Consider the following 6,542-nt stretch of genomic DNA (forward strand, 5'->3'; position numbering starts at 1 on the left):
GTGACGTAATCGCTCTTGTCGAAAGCGAAACTAGCTGTGCAGACGACACAAAACACATCTGCTCGCAGTGGCGATAGAATCCAAACTGATTCAATTTTTGTTAAGAGATTTCCTTTTATGTGATTTCGTTTGTAGCTTTTTCACTAATGGGCGGTCCTAACGGCTATAAAAATAGCCGCATATAGAATTTCAATGTCGATTATTTCATTTCGGATTTGCATAATTTATTGAAAAAAAACTATCAATATGCTGTAGGGATTCATTTCCAACATTCAGAAGGGTCAAATTGCGTAATTCTCTACGATATTAAACTCGGAACATTTTTCGCAAAAAAAGGCTTCACTTGATCTCGATTACTGTGAATTTCACACAGCGAAAAGTGCACAAATCTAACCAAATTGTTCTTGATTTGCACTAAACTGAGGATAATTACCTGCGATTTGCGAAAAACAAATCCTAATAGTTCTTTAGAAAAATTTTAGAGCCATTAGAACGGCTGATTTTTTATAATGCTCTCCAACGTTGCTTTTTCATCCATCGAAATGACTGGCAGCTGTGACGTAATCGCTCTTGTCGAAAGCGAAACTAGCTGTGCAGACGACACAAAACACATCTGCTCGCAGTGGCGATAGAATCCAAACTGATTCAATTTTTGTTAAGAGATTTCCTTTTATGTGATTTCGTTTGTAGCTTTTTCACTAATGGGCGGTCCTAACGGCTATAAAAATAGCCGCATATAGAATTTCAATGTCGATTATTTCATTTCGGATTTGCATAATTTATTGAAAGAGACTATCAATATGCTGTAGGGATTCGTTTCTAGCATTCAGAAGGACCAAATTGAGGAACTCACTACGATATTCACCACTTTTGGAAACATTTTTCTTGAACGATTTGTTGTACAGCAGCAGCTATTTTCTTCTCTTCCTCAGAACGCGTTCTGATTGGCTGGTGTTGACATGGGTCAAATGAGATAGGTTTTTCAATAGTGTACTATTGAAATACTTCAATGCTCTTGCTATACACGTTTAAGTTGAAAAATTTCGATTCTATTGGTAGTTAGATTATATAAATCCTTCCACAGATCACTGAGCTATGAGCTTTCAAAATACGAGAAAGGCAAACGCGCCATATGAATTATCCTCTTTGATACTCGTTTATACCAAACATTTCAGAAAAGTTTAATTTTGAACTATTTGAGATTATGTCACACAACTGAAAATTTTATCATAAAATTGTGATCATATTTCCGATGGCATGTAGCAAAAATTATGTTGATTCGTTAGATACAACAAGAGATATTCACGATCAAAAACTTATCACTCTCTCAGAGGGTAAATTTTGAAAAGGCACCCCATAGTAAAGTAAGTCGTATTCACGACAAAATTTAAACTGGAATCTAAACCGTTATTCCCAATCTTAGGGTTAAATGAAATATCTTATGGTCCTACCAAAAATTACTACATATTTTCGGATTCAACAAAAATTTAAACCGTCGTTTAGAGTACGATGACAAAATCGTTAAAAATCTTCAAAATTTGAATAAAAACTAGTAGAGTTTGTACGCCATGTTTATTGGTGGCCGTAAGAACCGACTTCGATTATACTGGTTCTCGGGTTCCGGTGCTGGAATTGCAACCCACTTCGTTTTTTTAAGGATGACCTACGCAAGCAAAGCACTGTTTCATTCTGTATGTTATACTAGTTAATGCACAAACAATCCCTTGAATTCTTTAGAAAATCGAAGAGAAACATTTTGAAAAGAATACCACAGTATTATATATATATATATATATATATATATATATATATATATATATATATATATATATATATATATATATATATATATATATATATATATATATATATATATATATATATATATATATATATATATATATATATATATATATATGATAAAGTCATCTTTACACCACTATTGTGTTGTTTTACCCACCAGCTGACAAAGAATTGACAACATAAAGAAAATTACCGAAAATTGACATCATAAGAGATTAATCACGACTACGCTTTTCATTTGGCAACCATCAACGTAACATTTTGTATGAATATATCTCGGTTGATTTTTCATTAGGGCTAATAAGCAAGTGACAGTTTCTCTTTAATCACTCTCTCTCGTTCGATTATTGTGATGTGATGTGATTGAAATCACTATTCTGTTTGAAAGTCGAAAGTTTCGGGTATCATTTCATGCAAAGAGTTGAGTGATAAACGTGGAAACCGCTTGGTAATTAATAGAAGAGAAAGTAAACAAAGAGAAACTGTCACTTGCTTATACGCCCTTTTGAAAAATTAACCGAGATATATGAATGTGTTCTTACACATTTGATGCGACTGTTGATGTAAGAATAATATTCCAAGAGTATTATAAACTGAAAAATAAATTTGACTGTGAATTTGGAACACCATCTAACGAGAATCAGAATTATTTTTGTTCATCCACTTTGAATAATTTGTTTCATAGATATGACAACACAAGCTGTATTGGTTAACCTAAATAATTTTATTTAATATTATTTTTTAATAATTTTTTGAAAAATCATTCCGCGGTATTTGCAAGAATTCGACATAGAGTTTGTTTTTATGGGGTTTGATTCACACGTGATTGTCCAAGCAGTTCGTTCAAATGTTTAAATTCTGGAACACAAGATCAAAACTGGAGCAATGAATGCAAGTAAACACGTTATTCAAAGCGTCGTTATTCAAAATCATAATATTTTAATTATTAATGATTCCGACTAAAAGAAATTCGACGTGATTTTTACTATTGTGATAATCAAATGTATATCATTTGAGATATTAGTTAAAATCGCATAAACAATACGTTCATCACATCTTCCCATTTAATTCATATTTGATATCTTCATATCTTAAAACATAACGCCTGAATTTACGCTGCAAAGATTACCATCGTAGCAGAAACACGCCTGAGGTTATACCCATCAAAGTCAAGTGCGTTACTCCTTAATTTCAGCGAAATCAGTCCAAATGGATTATGTTCCGAGAACTTTTTATTGGGTCTATTATCATAATATGAAAATACACTATTTTTCCCAAATCATAATTCGTTTTGCTCATTTCTAGAATCGAAATTTTGCCCGTGTATCGTTTTGATGTGCATTTCAGATAAATGTAGCATGATTTCCACTAGTTATAAGGAGTCATTTTATGAGTTAAATGTATATGTTCAAAAATTTCATGTGTTCTACATGGAGTGATAGTTCAAATGCTTTGCACAGGATGTTAGCGTGCAAATTATTTTCAGTATAAGTTAAGCACTGCACTGAAATGAAAATCTTATTTATATTCATTAGATTTGTCATATGAATCATATGCAGAATATAATTCATAGAAATTATATGGAAACTTATAATCTTTATTTAATGTGTACGTCAAATCTAAATGGACGTTATCATAATGGAAGTTATAAAAATATCCCATATAATTTATATGGAAATCCGATGGAAGTCGGGAATCGTACTGCTTGAAGCTGAAGAAATAGTTGTATCTCCGATATTCATCAACTGCTCCAGACCATTTTTTTCAGGAAGTTCCGCATCTCAATGTAATTTTAAATCGCTGACAAGACAGCTCATCCAACTTCGTTCAAGGATATGCGTTAACGGACCATGAAATATATATCCGGTACATTTCATTACTCTATCTGTCTAGTAAGATTCATTTTTATTTTCAGTCTCGGGATCTCACTTCTCTCGCAAATATCATGAGGTGCTCCCTTACCGAACGGAATACTAGTAAAGCTTGAATCCTCAAAGAAAAGTAGTAGTTGGCGATTATCTGCTATTCGTATGAGCTCCATTGAAAGTTATATATATATATATATATATATATATATATATATATATATATATATATATATATATATATATATATATATATATATATATATATATATTTATATATATATATACATATATATATATATATATATATATATATATATATATATATATATATATATATATATATATATAAATTTTATAAAACTAGTCATATGGTATATATGAACCTATCTAAATAAAATCGAAGTGAATATAATATGCGCTTCATAAATTGTTCCAATGTATGTTGTGCGGATATCTAGTAATGGTTATAAGACGCGCCAATCAATTTGACTCAGACTGGAAATTTCATTCGTTATATGGAAATCCTGTAAAAATAACGTTAAGAAGAGTTTTATGTTTCATAAGATTATCTCATATATTTGACATGATGTTGAACACATCTTGTAACTATTATTGGAAATGCTAATAGTGCAAAATCATTAGAATATCATATAATGTAAAAAAGAAAATTTAGCTCAGTGTACATTTCCAGATCTCGGCTAAACTTCTCTAATCCCATTCTAATCCAGCGAGATCCCTGCTAAACTTTTTTACTCCCGGTAAAACTTGTTTGAGTTCAGACAAAGTTTAGAGTGATTTGCCCCTTGCATAAAACTTTTCTTAAAGTTATTTTCATTTCAGTGTATTATTTTGACATAAGAAGCTGTAAACGTGGGAGCAGAGATGCCAGATATTTTCATAGAAAATCTGTATTGCTTTGTATAAAAAATCTGTATTTATCTGTATTCACTAAAGGAAGGAAATTTCGGAAATAATATTATGTTTAAAGATATTATTCCATTAGATTATTGTTATAGAATGGCAGATGCAAGGAGCATTCCTTTATATCGTAAGTCCTTGCCGCACTGACAAGAACATTCAACGACGAAATTTAATTGTTTTTGGTATCAACCACAATTGAATTGTAAATCCATATACTTTTTTCGTTTGAAAATGATGACTTGGAATTCAAACGCCCAATACGCAACGTCAAGTCAGGTCATACAACTTTTCAGTCTGACAATAAAGTTTCATGACGCTGCACGAAAAAATTTTCATTTTAATATGGGCAATCAAACACGCTCAGACGGAAAAGTTTCATTATTTCTTTCTTACTTTTTGTGGTATCTGTATAAATCTGTATTTAATTGGAGAAATCTGTATAAAATCTGTACTCTGTATTAAATCTGTATGCGCATGTAAAAATCTGTATAATACAGATAAATCTGTATAAATGGCATCTCTGCGTGGGAGCTCGAATGGCAGATACACTTCAAACAAGATTAGGCAAAACTAGGTTGGATTAGTTTTAAATTACCCAAACTTATCTAGACTAGTTGGGATTAAATGAGATTAGAGAAAATTATTTTGGAATGACATGAGTTTATTAGTATGAGATTGTCTAGAGTTTAGAGTGATTTGCCCCTTGGTTTTATGTTTTATATGATTATCTTATATGTTTGACATGATATTGATACACCATGTAATTTTCATTGGAATTTCCAATAGTGCAAATATATTAGAATCTCATATAATGTGAAAATGAGAATTTAGCTCAGTGTATCTGAAAAAGTGTATCGCTTGTGGTACATGCAATAATAAGTAAATCGCAATTCAGAGTTCATGTAATATTCAAATTTGTTAATATAATAAACACCTTACTTAGAAAGAAACGATAAGATTTCTTTCTAAACCTTGTATTAATGATATCGGTGGCCAAAAAAAATATAATTTCTCAACAAAAAACAAAAAAGTTCTCAAACGTCTCAAGAATTACTGTATAAATTCAAATTACTTTTCAAAGCACAAACATAGAAAAGTGATCTTTTGTTCACTGATAGTAATTTTTGTTAACTATGAACTGGCATTCTCAGATCGTGGTATATTTTTGTGCACTCAGGCAAAAAATATATGGACTTTCTTGATAATTTCGTATGGTTTTTAGCCACAAGAATATCGTATGCGAGTCATAGGAAGTCACGAAAATTTGAATTCCAATAAAAAGCCTTATGAAATTCATACGAAATTTTTAAGACCATTGTGCGAAATTTCTATGACAAACATAACTTCTCCCATATATTGTGGAATTCGTAAGTTGTTCGAATGGAAACAATAATAGTGATAGATGAGATGTATATTGTAGAGGTATATTTTTCATAAAGGGTGATTTTTTAAGAGCTTGAGAACTTTTTTAAACAATAAAACGCATAAAATTTGCAAAATCTCATCGGTTCTTTATTTTAAACGTTAGATTGGTACATGACATTTACTTTTTGAAGATAATTTCATTTAAATGTTGACCGCGGCTGCGTCTTAGGTGGTCCATTCGGAAAGTCCAATTTTGGGCAACTTTTTCGAGCATTTCGGCCGGAAAAGCCCGAATTTCTTCGGAAATGTTGTCTTCCAAAGCTGGAATAGTTACTGGCTTATTTCTGTAGACTTTAGACTTGACGTAGCCCCACAAAAAATAGTCTAAAGGCGTCAAATCGCATGATCTTGGTGGCCAACTTACCGGTCCATTTCTTGAGATGAATTGTTCTCCGAAGTTTTCCCTCAAAATGGCCATAGAATCGCGAGCTGTGTGGCATGTAGCGCCATCTTGTTGAAACCACATGTCTACCAAGTTCAGTTCTTCCATTTTTGGCAACAAAAAGTTTGTTAGCATCGAACGAT

Source organism: Malaya genurostris, chromosome 3 (assembly GCF_030247185.1).
Source record: "Malaya genurostris strain Urasoe2022 chromosome 3, Malgen_1.1, whole genome shotgun sequence".
In the NCBI taxonomy this organism is placed as follows: domain Eukaryota; kingdom Metazoa; phylum Arthropoda; class Insecta; order Diptera; family Culicidae; genus Malaya; species Malaya genurostris.